This window comes from Schistocerca nitens, chromosome 3 (genome assembly GCF_023898315.1).
Source record: "Schistocerca nitens isolate TAMUIC-IGC-003100 chromosome 3, iqSchNite1.1, whole genome shotgun sequence".
In the NCBI taxonomy this organism is placed as follows: domain Eukaryota; kingdom Metazoa; phylum Arthropoda; class Insecta; order Orthoptera; family Acrididae; genus Schistocerca; species Schistocerca nitens.
This window is the reverse complement of record NC_064616.1, coordinates 610,438,030-610,457,414: the sequence shown is the minus strand read 5'-3', so window position 1 is coordinate 610,457,414 and position 19,385 is coordinate 610,438,030.

Here is a 19,385-nt window from a genome sequence, read left to right as displayed (position 1 = left end):
AATAAGAACACCGTGAATTCATTGTCCCAGGAAGGGGAAACTTTATTGACACATTCCTGGGGTCAGATACATCACATGATCACACTGACAGAACCACAGGCACATAGACACAGGCAACAGAGCATGCACAATGTCGGCACTAGTACAGTGTATATCCACCTTTCGCAGCAATGCAGGCTGCTATTCTCCCATGGAGACGATCGTAGAGATGCTGGATGTAGTCCTGTGGAACGGCTTGCCATGCCATTTCCACCTGGCGCCTCAGTTGGACGAGCGTTCGTGCTGGACGTGCAGACCGCGTGAGACGACGCTTCATCCAGTCCCAAACATGCTCAATGGGGGACAGATCCGGAGATCTTGCTGGCCAGGGTAGTTGACTTACACCTTCTAGAGCACGTTGGGTGGCACGGGATACATGCGGACGTGCATTGTCCTGTTGGAACAGCAAGTTCCCTTGCCGGTCTAGGAATGGTAGAACGATGGGTTCGATGACGGTTTGGATGTACCGTGCAATATTCAGTGTCCCCTCGACGATCACCAGTGGTGTACGGCCAGTGTAGGAGATCGCTCCCCACACCATGATGCCGGGTGTTGGCCCTGTGTGCCTCGGTCGTATGCAGTCCTGATTGTGGCGCTCACCTGCACGGCGCCAAACACGCATACGACCATCATTGGCACCAAGGCAGAAGCGACTCTCATCGCTGAAGACGACACGTCTCCATTCGTCCCTCCATTCACGCCTGTCGCGACACCACTGGAGGCGGGCTGCACGATGTTGGGGCGTGAGCGGAAGACGGCCTAACGGTGTGCGGGACCGTAGCCCAGCTTCATGGAGACGGTTGCGAATGGTCCTCGCCGATACCCCAGGAGCAACAGTGTCCCTAATTTGCTGGGAAGTGGCGGTGCGGTCCCCTACGGCACTGCGTAGGATCCTACGGTCTTGGCGTGCATCCGTGCGTCGCTGCGGTCCGGTCCCAGGTCGACGGGCACGTGCACCTTCCGCCGACCACTGGCGACAACATCGATGTACTGTGGAGACCTCACGCCCCACGTGTTGAGCAATTCGGCGGTACGTCCACCCGGCCTCCCGCATGCCCACTATACGCCCTCGCTCAAAGTCCGTCAACTGCACATACGGTTCACGTCCACGCTGTCGCGGCATGCTACCAGTGTTAAAGACTGCGATGGAGCTCTGTATACCACGGCAAACTGGCTGACACTGACGGCGGCGGTGCACAAATGCTGCGCAGCTAGCGCCATTCGACGGCCAACACCGCGGTTCCTGGTGTGTCCGCTGTGCCGTGCGTGTGATCATTGCTTGTACAGCCCTCTCGCAGTGTCCGGAGCAAGTATGGTGGGTCTGACACACCGGTGTCAATGTGTTCTTTTTTCCATTTCCAGGAGTGTAATAGGGTTCTGGACTGTAATTGGAGGAATATCTTCCTACACAAGCTAAAAACATACACTCCTACCCACGAAAAAAAGAGCGTCGTGATTCACCTGAAATGTTGCATACAGCGAATTGATGCTCGTGTGTCAGACGGTGCTCTGTCCATTCCGCTTGTATTACATTCAAAAAGGCGAAGGGTGGAGGCGGTACCTGGCCGCTGGCATTCTGTGCTTCAGTCGTCGATGTTTGCTGGGTTTGTTGTGCGCCCATCAATCCGCCAGCGGCAGTGAGCAAGGACGTGATTTGTTGACTCTAAAAGTAATGATAGTGCATTGAGAATGGCTTGTTTCTAGCTGAAATCTAGATCTGCCAGTAAAATTTCAAAAGGACGGCTGATAGCTGAAACCTATTATTTGCAAGACTCTAAAAGTGACTAAGTGTGGTCAGTGATAGCTCTCCAGAAGTTACCATTGCATACACAAAATAAAGACACTTGAAACATGTGGGAGTTCCACGAAAAAAATTATGAAAAGTTTCCTGAGTGCCGATCACTGCCACAGTGAAATCAGACTAGTCACCAATGGGTGAAAAAAAACCAAACATAGAGCCAATGCATCGGTAGCCTGAGATGGCCAATAAATACAATCAGAGATGTACAAACAGATAACACATTAATAGAACTATTTACCAAATGTACACTTAATAATTGAGGTATAGATAACTTCAGAGTGCTGAAAGTCGTTCTGTGCTGTTGAGTTACATGCAGTGGAGTAATTATGTTGATATAAGCACATAGCTTTGAATGCAGATACAATCTAACAAGGCACTGACACCTAGTAATGTTTAGTAGCATCGCGCTGTGTCGATGAAATGTCCTCATTGCAGTCTTCCATATTAATATTGATAAGTATGTCAGTTCACTAAAGTGTTTGGGCGAAGCTCTGTGTGCGGTTGCTTATAAAGACGCGCCGGCCAGGGTAGCGAGCAGTGAGGTTATGTAAATTTAGCGTCCTCTGCTGGCGTGTACGGGTTGTGTCTTTCGTCGGAGACAGCGAGAAATGGAAGGGCAACTTCGCCTGGTGGAGTGGTGGTGAGAGGATGAAATGTACCATCTCCTGCGCAGCTGTGAGCGGCGCATGGGGTACTGGGTGCTGTCGAAGAAGACACCGTCGATACCAGAATTATCATACATGGACGCATTCAATTTCCTTGTGAAATATGAAATTGAAATAGCTCCTTCTATCGTTCCTCTTACTGAACAGAAAGATTGCTCAGTAAGTAATGTAAGTTACTGAGATTAAGTCGTCAAGAAGTTTTACATAAATAAATACTTGAAGTTATAGTTCCCTTACAAGTATTATTCAAAATCGAAATTCCAACATCTCATAGAGAGCTTTCATGTTATAACGTGTCAACGTAAACATATTTCTCGAAGAAATTTATTAGTATCTTATTTTTTCATTAACATATATCGAGCAAATGTGGAATATAACATCTCATATTTGATGAATAAGTAAAGTAAAATATGTGCACAAATTTACCATCAACTGTTTACATTACGTTTACACCGCGACTTCTAGAGTACTGGTGCAGTATTGTAGTCAGTCAGCTTGTAAAATACCGTTGACATTGTAAAACTGTGCCTCCATTTGATACTACACGCAGAATGGGACACTTTGCGATATCTGCCAGTAAATGAGCAGTGATAGCAATGTTTTATATCTAATTTGAGGAAGTCATTCTAATAAAGACAGCAAAGTACTGGAAGTCCTATTTCCACACTGGGTTTTATACTCGGCATTTTATTTCCTAAGTCGCTGGATATCCTGGGTTGCCTGGGCATGTATTTATTCCAATTCTATTCGCCCATCTCCTCCTTTTCCTGTCTATGTCCATCTGCTTCACCCCTACTCCCTGTCCACACTCCCCTGCTCCTCACTATGTCCGCCTCCTACGCCCCCTCTCTTCGTCCATCTGCTCCAACCGACTCTTTCTCCATCTACTCCTTTCCCCTTAGTCCGCCTAGTCTTTCCCCCTCTGCCCATCCCATTTTCCACCCTCTTCATTTCCTCCTGCCCACCCTATCTCCTCCTCATCCCCTGTATCTTGTCTTCGCCCCTCTCTCTTTCCATCTCATCTTCCTCCGTTTCTCTGTCCATTTCTTCCTGCCTCTCTCTGCCCGTCACTCCTCCCCACATCTGTGTTCACCTCCTCCTTTCCTCTCTCTGTGTGTCCATCACTTCCTCCTCCCATTCCCTCCCTACGTTATCCCACCTACCCCAATTGAACGTCGCTGGCTCTTACCCCCCACAATATTTCTTTCTATGTAGTAAGTAATAAGCGTATCAAGTTTGGTTGAAATCGAGCCAGAGGCTTAAAATGAATATGTAGCCGCCACTTTGCCAACGTATGTATGTAAATGTGACATATACTTCACATACATGTAACATATTTCAAACATAACTGTACACATATTCCATTTGTATCTCTAGCGAAATTCGCCCTGCAGTTTCGTTTTCACACAGTTCAATGTTTATGACGCCGTATACCCAGAACTAGGTCTCATAAAATGATGTAATTTTGTAGGTACGTTGAGTGGCACATGTGGATACTATACGCGAAACGCGTTGCGAATGGTGCCACTAGTAAAAAGTAGTAATTTCGAATGGCATGTGTTATGCAGCAGTTTTCTGCATATCTCAGTGACAATGACGTCTTGTCTTCTAAACTATGTGTCGTACAATGATGTAGTTTTACAGGTACGCTCAGTGGTATATGCGAATACTGCCTGAAAAATGTGTCGTCAGTAAATCTAGAAATAAACAAGTAATAAATTAGTGATTCATGCCTGATTCGGCAGTTCACTGCTTCAACAGCGAAACTATAGAAATCGTGGAACTTCCTTCCTTTCATCATTTTGTGGGAGTTGTCAGCGATAAAATGTTCCTAAAGGTTTGTTGCAAGTCACTAAGTGCTCTCATTCTCAGACACTGGGTCAATAAAGTCTTGGTATTCGACTTTCAGGCCCCAACCCTTCGATAAGTAAATTGGTCTTACACCCACAACGATTCTTTCCAGACAGCCGGCCGCGGTGGCCGTGCGGTTCTGGCGCTGCAGTCCGGAACCGCGGGACTGCTACGGTCGCAGGTTCGAATCCTGCCTCGGGCATGGGTGTGTGTGCTGTCCTTAGGTTGGTTAGGTTTAAGTAGTTCTAAGTTCTAGGGGACTTATGACCTAAGATGTTGAGTCCCATAGTGCTCAGAGCCTTTCCAGACAGTAAGTGATGTGCGTACCAAGTTTTGTTGGAATGTGCCCAATTGGTTAAGAGTATGTGTGGAACACATATACATACTTATACTGTAAATACATACATACACACATTTTTAGGTCGGCCTTTTTGTCCGTGCGGTTCTAGGCGCGTTAGTTCGGACCCGCGCTGCTGCTACGGTCGCAGGTTCGAATCCTGCCTCGGGCATGGATGTATGTGCTGTCCTTCGGTTAGTTAGGTTAAAGTGGTTCTAAGTCTAGGGGACTGATGACCTCAGATGTTAAGTTCCTTAGTGCTCAGAGCCATTTGAACACATTTTTATAATATGCATGAATGCATATTTCACTCTATCCTACGCTATGTATAGTCTGTATTTTGAATAATCCTTGTTGATCCTAGGGTGCATGTATGAGCTATGCAGTGTGGTGTACACACATCAATTGGTCGGAGTTGTTAGAACCGATACAGTGATGCATACAACACTGCCGTATGTCACAATAGGTAGCTTTAATTTGTTGCCGAGTTTTTTAAACATTGTGGCCGGCCGCGGTGGTCTAGCGGTTCTGGCGCTGCAGTCCGGAGCCGCGGGACTGCTACGGTCGCGGGTTCGAATCCCGCCTCGGGCATGGGTGTGTGTGATGTCCTTAGGTTAGTTAGGTTTAAGTAGTTCTAAGTTCTAGGGGACTTATGACCTAAGATGTTGAATCCCATAGTGCTCAGAGCCATTTTTAAACATTGTGTGCTTATTTCTTCTGTCAGACATAGATAGATGATTGTTTCAAAGTATGAGCAGACCATCAGATATGCTGTTAATATTTGTTTCGAATGAAAATAAAATAGGTAGTGTTACTAAGCTACAGCAGAACGATTATACTAGACTGTAATATTGCCAGTTGGTTTTTATTTGAGAGAAGCAGTATTATCGATCTGCACCGTTAAAAGATTTACCTGTTTTCCGGGACGATGATTGTATTGTGATGTAGAGTCGTACAGCTATACACCTCTCCATTTCTTCATATACTATCCCTCCTCTGACCATCCCTTTAGAAACTGTGCACTAAACACGATGAAAATTGATGGAAAAAAGGGGTCGTCTGTTGCGGAGCCCCATTTTCAACAATATGCGCTGAAAGATGTACTCGGAAACACTGGTGCCTACACCAGCATTGTTCTCTGTCGTCAGATCTGCCACGAATAGCCACCTATACTGCTTTACAGAGTGGGCAAGCCTCCGAACAGCACGGTCTGTGATACGGTGCGGACGTCCGACACCATGTCAAGTACTTATTGTTTCACCGTCCTTCAATCACCTTCGATTTATGCCCATGACAAAAGCACGCAAACAGACGACTAGCTTTGCTGATTCCGAGATGCTTGTTCCCAATTCGCCTCTGTTCAGCTTATATAATTTCCTTGCTGCTTCACGTCTCCGCAACGCCACAATGCGGCGTTCAATCTAGCGATGAGCAATGGTCACAAGATTTTGGCTTATCAATGTATTTTAGATAGTAAATGTAGCATTCTAGATAACAGTAACTGTGTTTTAGTTTCGTAAATAATCTTAATTTTACTGTATGGAACAATCACCATCATTAGTGCCCTTTCCAAAGGCAGGTTTTCACATAATAATCCTCCATGCTGTCCTGTCTTCTGCCATCCTATACAGGTGTGCGTAATCTCAGCGTCCCTTTATGTCATCTGGCATTACACCTCCTCCTTCCTACCCATCTCGTTCCACAAACTGGGGCTTCCAAAGCGTACGTTAGCAAGCACTCCTATGTCAACTTACGCCTCATCTAGTTCTTCTTCCTTTCTTCTATAACTTGCAGCAGTCTTCTCCTTCCACCAACCTTTTCCAACCCTCTTTCGTTACTCACTTTTTCCATCCAGCTTATCCTCTCCATTCTCCTCCACATCCACATTTTAAGTACTTCTAGCTTTTTTTCATCATCGTGTTTCATGATCCACATTTTTGCCCCATAGAGTGCCACATTCCACGTAAAACACTTGCCAAGTCCTCCCTTCACACATTTATCCAGTTTGCCATATAATAATCTTCTCTCTCTATTGAACGGTTCCGCTATAGTAGAGCAATGTTTCACCTCCTGCTGTCATATCAAGTCTTTAGTGATCGTACTTCCAAGATACATAAATAATCTTACCCGACTAATAATAATTTGTCCTATCTTAATATTTGCCAGTCTGCTTCCCGTGTCGATCGCCATACTCTTTGTTTTTGCTGTACTGATTCTCACCCCGAACTCCACACAAGCTTCATTGAGATCTTTTAGTAGTTTATTTACAGTTCGTACATTTTCTGCCGCTAATACCATGTCATCAACAAATCTTATACATTCTGCTCTTTTTCCAACAATACACAATGCTCTTTTTCCATCTAAGCCTTCCGCAATAATGTCTTCCAGGCGTAAGTTGGAAAATGAAGGGGAGAGGCAACAACCTCGTTCAACACCCCATCCAATGCTGCTTCAATCTGACATTTGATATCCAATCCTTATTCTTTCTTTCTGTTGTAGGTATAGATTCTGTATCAGTAGTCTCTCCTATTAATCTACAAGTTTCCTCTTCAAAATATCCACCAGCTTGTTCCACTTCAACTCTGGCAAAAGCATTTTCTAAATCTATAAGAACAGCATGCATTTTTCTACTTTTCTAAAAAGATTTAAAATAAAATTTCATGTACTTCATCCAGCTGAGTGAGGTACTCTACCAGATTTGTGTATGAAATTAGTCAATAGATTGCTTTGCAGTGCCACTGAAACATGTGCAAAGGTACACATGTAAATCAACTTTTTCAGAGCTATGCTCCAATAGTAGGTTTACTATGTTATATTGGGCTAACTGATTCCGATTTCGTATTTAATAGAAGTGATACCTTTCTGTATTATCATTCTGCAACATTACTATATGTACATTTTTCTGCAAATGCATTCAAGAAATATATATTGCGCATTAAGAAATAAGGTGTTTCTAAATGATTAGGATTTGCTAAAAAACACAATTGGATTACGATAAGTTGTACCAAAATTTTATGCGAAACAGTACAGTTACCTAATTTCTAGTTTTGTATTGAACTAAAAGTTTTTCTGGTATGTAAAATATAAGAAATTTTGTAAGAAGACTCCATTCTGACACGGGAACTCACAGATATGTCGCTCTTTCTTAGTCTTCAGTTACTTAGATAACATCATACATTCCAAGCAATAGGTCGTTACAGTTCACGAATTTCAAATATAGGTCTACAACTTATAACCAAGCCGTAACAGTATCACTTGCTTTATAATAATCAAATCACACTTCACTAGATTACCAAGCTAGGTGAAGGAGTGGTTAGCACGTTGGCCCTGCATATCCACGTCCGACCATTCAGATTTAGATTTTCCGTGATTTCCCTAAATCGCTCCAGGCAGATGCCGGGATGGTTCCTTTGAAAGGGCACGACCGATTTCCTTCCCCATCGCTGAAACAGTCCAAGCTTGTGCTCCGTCTCTAATGATCTCGATGTCGACGGGACGTTAAACCGTAACCTTTCTTCCTAAATCAGATTATTTGGGGAAGTCGAATACAGCAAAGCAGCTAGTTCTTTCGAATATTGCCTTGAATAGCTATCAGTCAGGATGTGCTCTTGCTTGGAAACCACGAGGGAAATAAATAGAGTTATATTTCTGCATAAATCTGCAAATGTATCTTAGGTATTAATCTTCAGATCAGCTACCAATTCTACACAGAACTTCATTGTACTGCGCCTCAATAGAACTAAGAGTTTATCCTCCATTCCCTTACTGCAAAGTAATCAACCCAATTCGATTTGCACCTTTCTCACAAAATTGCGTTATTTGCTGTATTATCGAAAAATAATGTGTACTCCTGCTGTATTCGAGATTTCTAGTTAGATGTTACATATTTTATGTTGCCGTATTCTCCTCGGTACAAGCCCTTAATACATCAACACGTGGCTCGTATTGAGTCGAAACTGGTTGTGTCAGTTAAATTACAACATAATTATAAAATGTAGCATTTAACATGGAATCAGTAATTGCAAGAAACTCTCCGATGTTCAACCACTCCCTCAACAACAATATATGCCCATCTCTATTTAATCTTTCTCATGGTATACACTATTCGGCTTAGTCAGATGCCCCTATTGTAAGGTCAATCATCCACGTTCATTCACAGTTGACAGAAATATTTCATTACTCCATCTAGAAGAATTTTTCCGTCATTGAGACAGATTAGAAAGGGAAATGGCTTATATTTCGTTTCAAACGTGTTTGAAATACTATAGGTGTTCTGGGCACTGTGTGTTAAAGGATGGTTTGATCGTCGATCTATCAGATAATTCATATCATTACAGAGAAGACATTATTCACCTTAGATTTTCCTTCCAGAATACAGTAGATCATAATTAGGTGCTGAAAGAAGTTAGCGAATGTCGTCGAGTAAGAATGTTGAGTTTGACCAGGCTGTACTGTGATGCTCAGGTGGCTACGACTGCCAGACATTTGTATTCTGCGTGCAACGCTCCCGACGCGCCTCAAACGAAAAGCTGCAAGCACCGCTATATTCTCTGCGAGCAAATGTGTTGAAGTACGAATTTTTGTTAAACCACAAGTTAGTAGTGTTTCTTTGGGTTTCGCTCTGCATACCGAGTGATGCGCGCCTGTGTGTGGCTGACTTAACGCTTCTCGGACCCGCCTTTTCCACAAGCACGTGCCTGCACGCTTCCACAGCAGCAGTAGGATGTAATTCCACTCGTTTCTGGAAGTGCAGTTCGTTAACTGTAGCTAATTTTTTTTACAAGGTGTATTGCACCGTTTTGGTTAATTTTTGTTTCAAAAATTGTTGCATAAGTGATTCTTAGAAATCTGAAGTAACAGTATGTAATGGTTAAAATTTACTGAGAAATACATATTTTTCGAATCCAGAAAGAATGTTCTTGTTGTTGTTGTGGTCTTCAGTCCTGAGACTGCTTTGATGCAGCTCTCCATGCTACTCTATCCTGTGCAAGCTTCTTCATCTCCCAGTACCTACTGCAACCTACATCCTTCTGAATCTGCTTAGTGTATTCATCTCTTGGTCTCCCTCTACGATTTTTACCCTCCACGCTGCCCTCCAATACTAAATTGGTGATCCCTTGATGCCTCAACACATGTCCTACCAACCGATCCCTTCTTCTAGTCAAGTTGTGCCACAAACTTCTCTTCTCCCCAATCCTATTCAATACTTCCCCATTAGTTATGTGATCTACCCATCTAATCTTCAGCATTCTTCTGTAGCACCACATTTCAAAAGCTTCTATTCTCTTCTTGTCCAAACTGTTTATCGTCCATGTTTCACTTCCATACATGGCTACACTCCATACAAATACTTTCAGAAATGACTTCCTGACACTTAAATCTATACTCGATGTTAACAAATTTCTCTTCTTCACAAACGCTTTCCTTGCCATTGCCAGTCTACATTTTATATCCTCTCGACTTCGACTCTCATCAGTTATTTTGCTCCCCAAATAGCAAAATTCCCTTACTACTTTAAGTGTTTCATTTCCTAATCTAATTCCCCCAGCATCACCCGATTTAATTCGACTACATTCCATTATCCTCGTTTTGCTTTTGTTGATGTTCATCTTATATCCTCCTTTCAAGACACTATCCATTCCATTCAACTGCTCTTCCAAGTCCTTTGCTGTTTCTGACGGAATTACAATGTCATCGGCGAACACAAAGATTTTATTTCTTCTCCATGGATTTTAATACCTACCCAGAATTTTTCTTTTATTTCCTTCACTGCTTGCTCAATGTACAAATTGAATAACATCGGGGAGAGACTACAACCCTGTCTGACTCCCTTCCCAACCACTGCTTCCCTTTCGTGTCCCTCGACTCTTATAACTGCCATCTGGTTTCTGTACAAATTGTAAATAGCCTTTCGCTCCCTGTATTTTACCCCTGCCACCTTCAGAATTTGAAAGAGAGTATTCCAGTCAACATTGTCAAAAGCTTTCTCTAAGTCTACAAATGCTAGAAACGTAGGTTTGCCTTTCCTTAATCTAGCTTCTAAGAAAAGTCGTAGGGTCAGTATTGCCTCACGTGTCCCAACATTTCTACGGAATCCAAACTGATCTTCCCCGAGGTAGGCTTCTACTAGTTTTTCCATTCGTCTGTAAAGAATCCGCGTTAGTATTTTGCATCCGTGACTTATTAAACTGATAGTTCGGTAATTTTCACATTTGTCAACACCTGCTTTCTTTGGGATTAGAATTATTATATTCTTCTTGAAGTCTGAGGGTATTTCGCCTGTTTCATACATCTTGCTCACCAGATGGTAGAGGTTTGTCAGGACTGGCTCTCCCAAGGCCGTCAGTAGTTCTAATGGAATGTTGTCTACTCCCGGGGCCTTGTTTCGACTCAGGTCTTTCAGTGCTCTGTCAAACTCTTCACGCAGTATCGTATCTCCCATTTCATCTTCATCTACATCCTCTTCCATTTCCATAATATTGTCCTCAAGTACATCGCTCTTGTATAGACCCTCTATATACTCCTTCCACCTTTCTGCTTTCCCTTCTTTGCTTAGAACTAGGTTTCCATCTGAGCTCTTGATATTCATACAAGTGGTTCTCTTCTCTCCAAATGTCTCTTTAATTTTCCTGTAGGCAGTATCTATCTTATCCCTAATGAGATAAGCCTCTACAGCCTTACATTTGTCCTCTAGCCATCCCTGCTTAGCCATTTTGCACTTTCTGTCGACCTCATTTTTGAGACGTTTGTATTCCCTTTTGCCTGCTTCATTTACTGCATTTTCATATTTTCTCCTTTCATCAATTAAATTCTATATTTCTTCTGTCACCCAAGGATTTCTACTAGCCCTTGTCTTTTTACCTACTTGATCCTCGGCTGCCTTCACCACTTCATCCCTCAAAGCTACCCATTCTTCTTCTACTGTATTTCTTTCCCCCATTCCTGTCAATTGTTCCCTCATGCTCTCCCTGAAACTCTGTACAACCTCTGGTTTAGTCAGTTTATCCAGGTCCCATCTCCTTAAATTCCCACCTTTTTGCAGTTTATTCAGTTTTAACCTACAGGTCATAACCAATAGATTGTGGTCCGAATCCACATCTGCCCCTGGAAATGTCTTACAATTTAAAACCTGGTTCCTAAATCTCTGTCTTACCATTATATAATCTATCTGAAACCTGTCAGTATCTCCAGGCTTCTTCCATGTATACAACCTTCTTTCATGATTATTGAACCAAGTGTTAGGTATGATTAAGTTGTGCTCTGTGCAAAATTCTACCAGGCAGCTTCCTCTTACGTTTCTTACCCCCAATCCATATTCACCTACTACGTTTCCTTCTCTCCCTTTTCCTACTACCGAATTCCAGTCACCCATGACTATTAAATTTTCGTCTCCCTTCACTACCTGAATAATTTCTTTTATTTCATCATACATTTCGTCAATTTCTTCGTCATCTGCAGAGCTAGTTGGCATATAAACTTGTACTACTGTAGCAGGCGTGGGCTTCGTATCTATCTTGGCCACAATAATGCGTTCACTATGCTGTTTGTAGTAGCTTACCCGCATTCCTATTTTACTATTCATTATTAAACCTACTCCTGCATTACCCCTATTTGATTTTATGTTTATAACCCTGTAGTCACCTGACCAGAAGTCTTGTTCCTCCTTCCACCGAACTTCATTAATTCCCACTATATCTAACTTTAACCTATCCATTTCCCTTTTTAAATTTTCTAACCTACCTGCCCGATTAAGGGATCTGACATTCCACGCTCCGATCCGTAGAACGCCAGTTTTCTTTCTCCAGAGTAGTCCCCGCCCGGAGATCCGAATGGGGGATTATTTTACCTCCGGAATATTTTACCCAAGAGGACGCCATCATCATTTAACCATACAGTAAAGCTGCATGCCCTCGGGAAAAATTACGGCCGTAGTTTCCCATTGCTTCCAGCCGTTCGCAGTACCAGCACAGCAAAGCCGTTTTGGTTAGTGTTACAAGGCCAGATCAGTCAATCATCCAGACTGTTGCCCTTGCAACTACTGAAAAGGCTGCTGCCCCTCTTCAGGAACCACACGTTTGTCTGGCCTCTCAACAGATACTCCTCCGTTGTGGTTGCACCTACGGTACGGCTATCTGTATCGCTGAGGCACGCAAGCCTCCCCACCAACGGCAAGGTTCAAACGGCTCTGAGCACGATGGGACTCAACATCTTAGGTCATAAGTCCCCTATAACTTAGAACTACGTAAACCTAACTAACCTAAGGACATCACACACACCCATGCCCGAGGCAGGATTCGAACCTGCGACCGTAGCAGTCCCGCGGTTCCGGACTGCAGCGCCAGAACCGCACGGCCACCGCGGCCGGCTAACACCAACGGCAAGGTCCATGGTTCATGGGAAGAGGCATGTTCTTAGAAATTATTATTGTAAATTGCTCCAAATAGAAGTACGATGTCGAGGTGTTGAATATTTTTGCGTAGTAGTTGCTGTTTCATTATTTTGACTCTACTGAAAATATGGAAGATAATGTTATGAATATTTTGCCAATGAAGAATCACAACTTTCTAACATATTTACCTTAAACATGCCAATTTAATATATTAAACCTAAGAGCTCTTGGGGTGGAAGGAGGAGAATGAGAGTAGTGTTTAAAGTCTCGTAGACAACGATGTCATTAGAGGCGGAGCACAAGTTCGTCTCAGGGTATGGGTATAATAGATGCTACAGAATGATGTGTATAAAAGTCCCTGCAAGCATTGTGGAGCTGTATATAAGGTGATCCCAAATGAAGAGGAGATAACAGTTGTATGTAACGAAATTTTAATAACTGCCTTATCATTACAGTTTATGTGGAAGGGTACAACTACACATAAATACCAGTGACACTGAATAACCGATCCCATCGTGTAGTAAGGGAGTGTATGTTTACAACGTCGTGTTCTAATTTGGATAACCACTAAGAATATTTGAGTAAAAAGTAACTGTACCTGACTTTAGGAGATATCATAAGAAATCTGTACAGTATTGGAAGCTTGGTGCTTATTCACAGAAACATAATTTCAAATCGTAGACTATAGTGAAAATTATTTCAAAAAATACTTTTATAATACCATGTGTCCTTCACAAATACAGTATCTGCAAGGCATTACGGCACTATCAGTGTTTCCCGAAGATCTTAAATGAATTATCGAGTTGAAATTCCACACTTTTTTTCGTACGTGTGGAATTGCACGAAGCAGTACAGAGGAAAGCTCATACTTACAGTTAAAGACAGGGGACAAAAATAAACAGGCGGTCATAGAGACAAAGACTGATGGATTGAATTATGTAGATGTAGAGAATTATTTTCTCAGTCTTATTGACCTCAGTTGCTACGTGTTGACAGAAAATAATCTCACACACCTGTATCTGAGACTAGCTGTTGTGGTGCGAACTAGAAATATCATGAAACTTTATTATATTATTACTTTTTTGGCGCCACAGCAGTGTTGATTCCTTTCAAAGAATCTATATTGGTTCCAAATTGGTCAATGTATTCAACCAGTATACTTCGAACGCATCTCTTGTTTCAGTATTTTACTCGATAATAAACAAGCAGTTTGAAATCGATTATACGTAAAGGAACAGTAAAGGGAAATTATGAAAGTCGAAACAGAGATAGTGGAATATTCTTTATATTGTTAAACATGTACACGCCTCTTTAGTAAGTTTCTTACCTAGTGGTATGTTCTCTCACTTGGCTTGTCTTCGACATCTGCTCACCCTACACAGTTTCACTACTTTAACAAAGAAAAGTGTAACACATATTTGTGAAATTTCAACTAAAACCTATATAGTATTTGATCTTCAGATGTACGGCCGGAGCTACGAAAAATTAGTAAGCATATTGACTATCTGGCAAAATTCACCGCCGAAACATCTCACCGTACTGCCACAGCCTTCCCTTCTTCCATTGGCATTGTAATTGTACTTTGTGAACATCTCATCCTCTTCTGCGTAGAGTATACATGACAGATAAACATTTTTCCTTCTTCCCTTATAAACAATTCTTCTGTTGATGGTTGCAGGAATTATTCACCAAACACTATGGCAAAAGAATTCACTGAGATTCCGAGCATTCAACTGGGAAAGTACCATAGAACTAGTGTTTGTAAGAATGGGATGAGTACCATTTAGTTTTGGAGGTTCCATAACCGACTGGTTTATCAGTAACAGTACTGGAAACGTAGAAGTAGATTCGGAAACGGATAGCTGCTTTTCAAACTGCATTCATAATGAAAGGTATGTGAATAATTTTAACACGTCTACACTTTGACTGTGAAATTCTAATGCGAACATCTGACACTTGTGTACAATGAAGAAACGAAATGACTACGATATATGCAAAACTGGTAATGTGTCCTTACGATTGATCCAGCTAAATATTTTTTGTATTGGCAGGAACCTCTCCCCTAAATTTTTAATACTCAGTGCTGCGGTATGAACACTTATGTGCCATAAATGTACAGTCTGTGTTCTGAAACGTTCAGCCATATTAGGTGGCCACTTAGTGTCGTTCAGTTTCACTGATAAATGATTTCAGGTATGCAAATTTTATTCTAGTGCTGTCCGCAGTTGAAGGAGGTGGCTAATTCTCATAATATAGCTGCTCACTGTATATGTGCATATATGCAAGAAGTATGTTTTACGTTTTTTATTCACCTTAACGCTGTTTCAGTTTTGCATAACACAACTTTATACATTCCTGCCCACAAATAAGCTTCAATAAAGAATCCTGAAAGTAGGATGGAAACTAATTTACAATAAGTCTAAAATAGTGTAAATATAAACAGCAAACCAAACATAAAATATTACAAATAAACAGTGGAGCAATATAACCAGTATATGAGTTTTTGTATTAAGGTCCGTTGAATGAAGTGATTAAATGGATAGGAAAGGCAACAAGCAGAAGAATGAAAATAGCGTTTACTGCTCTCATCTTTCATTTGCTTATCTTTAACTTGTATTCAGTTATGCGCCTAGTATTAACATAATTTTTAGTAATTTTAAACGTCCCTTATTTTCAGTCTGAAGGTCAAGCATATCTCAAGATCGCGCTTCAATTCCCGTCGCAATCTTCCATTGAGATGAAGATGCTAAGTAGAGTCCAGTTTTGTATTCATTCAGGCACATGCGTTCCTTCTGTTGTATTTCATTTCTGTTATTTGAATTTCACTTACACTAATAAAAGTAACAGTCAGTCAACCAAGAAATTGATTGGGTAAGAGCGATTCACTACCAGGCTCTGTAGCTTATGTGGCTCAGCGCTATCCAGCTCAGCCCAGAAAATATTAAATTAATCTCATTATCACGTAGGAATAAAATCAAGCACAGTGGACAACAATATGGGAGTGTAACAAAGACTAAGATAATATCAAATACAAATAAAAGACCGATGTAAATGGGCACATCCTAATTTGACAGACAACTTGCGAGTAGTAATTCCATTCAAAAATCCCGTTGCAATTCCTTTAGTGCTCCCTAGATATTGTTTCTCGTGTGGAACAATGTCTGCAGTAGTTAATTTTACCTGTTCGACTGAAATAAAATGAACTCATAAGCCCACAGTCGTCACATAAGCGTACGTTAAAGAGTAGTTTCTAACGTTACAGTTCGATAGCACATCAGTCACCACCACACCTATATTAACACGTCCTGTCTGTAATAATTTCTCCTAAATAACTGAGGTAGTGAGGATACAGTCAGATCTACCATTAAAATGGCTATCCCGATATCAGCTCTTGATTGGTTCGAATATTTAATGAGGGATCACTTACAATATCTAATTTATGACCTTCTAAAAGAACCACAGGTTCTATGCTGAAGTGCTTTCTGGTTAAGTGTACCATACGTTCAAATAACAACCATGGCGTACTGAAGAACACCACCTCTTCCGTTGGCATGTAAGCTCTGAATACGCTCCCGCGTCCGGCCATCCTGATTTAGGTTTTCCGTGATTTCCCTATATCGCTCCAGGCAAATGCCGGGATGGTTCCTTTCAAAGGGCACGGCCGACTTCCTTCCCCGTCCTTCCCTAATCCGATGAGACCGATGACCTCGCTGTCTGGTCTCCTTCCCCAAACCAACCAACCAACCAACCAACCATCTGAATACGCGGGCTGAACGTACTTCAAAGCCAAAGACCTTCAGAAAGTCCATGTGCACATTCCATGATGATAAAATTGTACAAAATACACTGATGGAAAAAATCTCAACACCAAAAAGAAACTACTGTAGAATAATGAAAATTCGGGAAAACATTTGTCTAGGTAACATACGTAATTGATTAACATTGCAAGATCACAGTTTAATGTTAGTGCGTGATAAGCCATTGATAATGTGAAATACTGGCACATTAATAACTGGAGTAACCGCCATATTGTTGAATGCAAGCATGCAGACATGCATGCATTGTGTTGTACAGTTGCAGGATGTCAGTTTGTGGGACACTAGGTCGGTCAGGACAGATATAGTTATTGCTATTTGTGGATGACGATGGAGTTATCATCCGATGATGTCCCATATGTGCTCGAGTGGAGGCAGATCTAGTGCTCTAGTAGGCCAAAGCAACATGTCTATACTCTGCAGAGCATGTTGGGTTACGATAGAGGTTTATGGCAGAGCGTTATCCTGTTGGAAAACAACCCCTGGAATTCTCGTCACGAATGGCAGCACAACAGGTCAGATCACGAGACTGACGTACAAATTTGAAGTCAGGGTGCGTGGAATAACCACGACAGAGCTCCTGCTCTCATACGAAATTGCACCGCAGTCGATAACTCCAGGTGTAGGTCCAATGTGTCTAGACGGCAGGCATGTTGGTTGCAGGCCTTCAACTGGCTTCCTTCTGACCTACACACGGCCATAATTGGAACCGAAGTGGAACCAGCGTTCATCAGAAAACACAAGAGACCTCCACTCTGTCCTACAACGAAGTGTCGCTTAACATCACTGAAGTCGCAAATGGCGGTGGTTTGGCATCAGTGGGATACACGCTGCAGGGCGTCTGGCTAGGAGCTGTCCTTGAAGTAACTTATCTGTAACAGTTCGTTGTGTGTGGCACTGTCGTGCTAACTGCTGCTGAAATTGATGCTGTAGAAGCAGTCGAATGCTTCGGAGCCATACGCCAAACACGATGGTCTTCCCACTCGGCAGTGCTGCGAGGCCGTCCGGTGCTCGGTCTTCTTACGACCACGCATTCTCGTGGCCAGCGCTGTCAGAAATCATTTATGGTAGCTACAGTCCAGCAAAGTCTTTCTGCAGTGTCGCAGAAGAAACATCCAGCTTGCTGTAGCCGTACTACACGACCTCGTTCAAATTCAATAAGGTGTTGAAAATGGCGTATTTATCGCCTTAAAGGCGATAATTAACGCTCTTGACCGTTACAGCGTGTACTTCAAGCAAAAGTGATTAACATCAGCATAGTGGCGCTACTATGTTACCCGACTGTCACGACGTTTGAATAGACTTGATCTTTCAGATGTAAATCACCCCTACCAACTTTCGTTTATGTCGCACAACTCCTTCTAGGTGTTGGGATGTTTTCCGTCAGTGTTCTTTTGCTATGTTCTACACAACGGTTAACCACCTGTCACATTGAATTTCAACTACGTAAACTGGAATTTGAGAGTTAGATTCAGGTACCTGAAACGCAACTTGCATATGCAGGTCATCAGATGGTCTCATGTCGCTGATAACGCATTAAGGTGGAGACAGCTTTGAGCATGTATGTGTATTTTCAAAAACACTGTTTTAGCCTAAATATCAACTACTACAGGAGATACTGCAGGGTGTCGATGGTGTGACATAGACGACATTAAGTGAGAGCAGTGATATCCCTCCACCGGCAAAAGTAAAGCCAAACACAGTGTTTATATTTGACGACGTTGCTGTGGAAAACGAAGATCAAATTTGAGTATATTTCTGTTTCGGTCGCCATATGGCTGTTAATGCATTTTATCTGAGTAAGACGTATTCCAGAATCCCAAAACAGCTGGTGAGGGATAATACAAACCTAATTATAGCATTCAAACAGGACAGTCTGAATTTAAAACACATTTACCAGCCTCATGTAGGAACCAATACGTCGATCAATGATTTTGTAAAGATATGTGCAGATTGTTGGAATCACATCATGGTGTGGGTTTCTCGTTATCGATTAAACTAGAAAACTGATGGATGGCAGGTATAGACGGAACTTCAGGGGTTCTTATATATACCGATGCAAAGAGGTGAGTACATCAGTATACACTTCACCATCGATAAATTCGCACGCATGCCGGGAGCCTATTTTGGCAGGGTGGGTGTGCATAAACAAAACATTCGATTGTATATGGACGCGAAAATTCAGCATCTACTACGTGAAGTTGGAAGCATACGCAGGGAACAAGAAACGTATTGTCATACCCTTTTGAGACTGAACAATACGCTGATTGATGGGGTTAATGCAGTCGTGAAGAAATTAAACCACTTAACTGAAGGGGAAATAGCTGTTATAGTGAAGAGGACATTGTATGAAGGGGTTAACGCAATTGAAAAGAAAGTAGGTGACGTAACTGAAGGGAAAATAGCTATTACCGAGAAGGGGCAGCAGCATAAGAAGAAGAAGAATAGCGGGTATATAAAACCTCACGCCACACAGAAGTCCGATTAA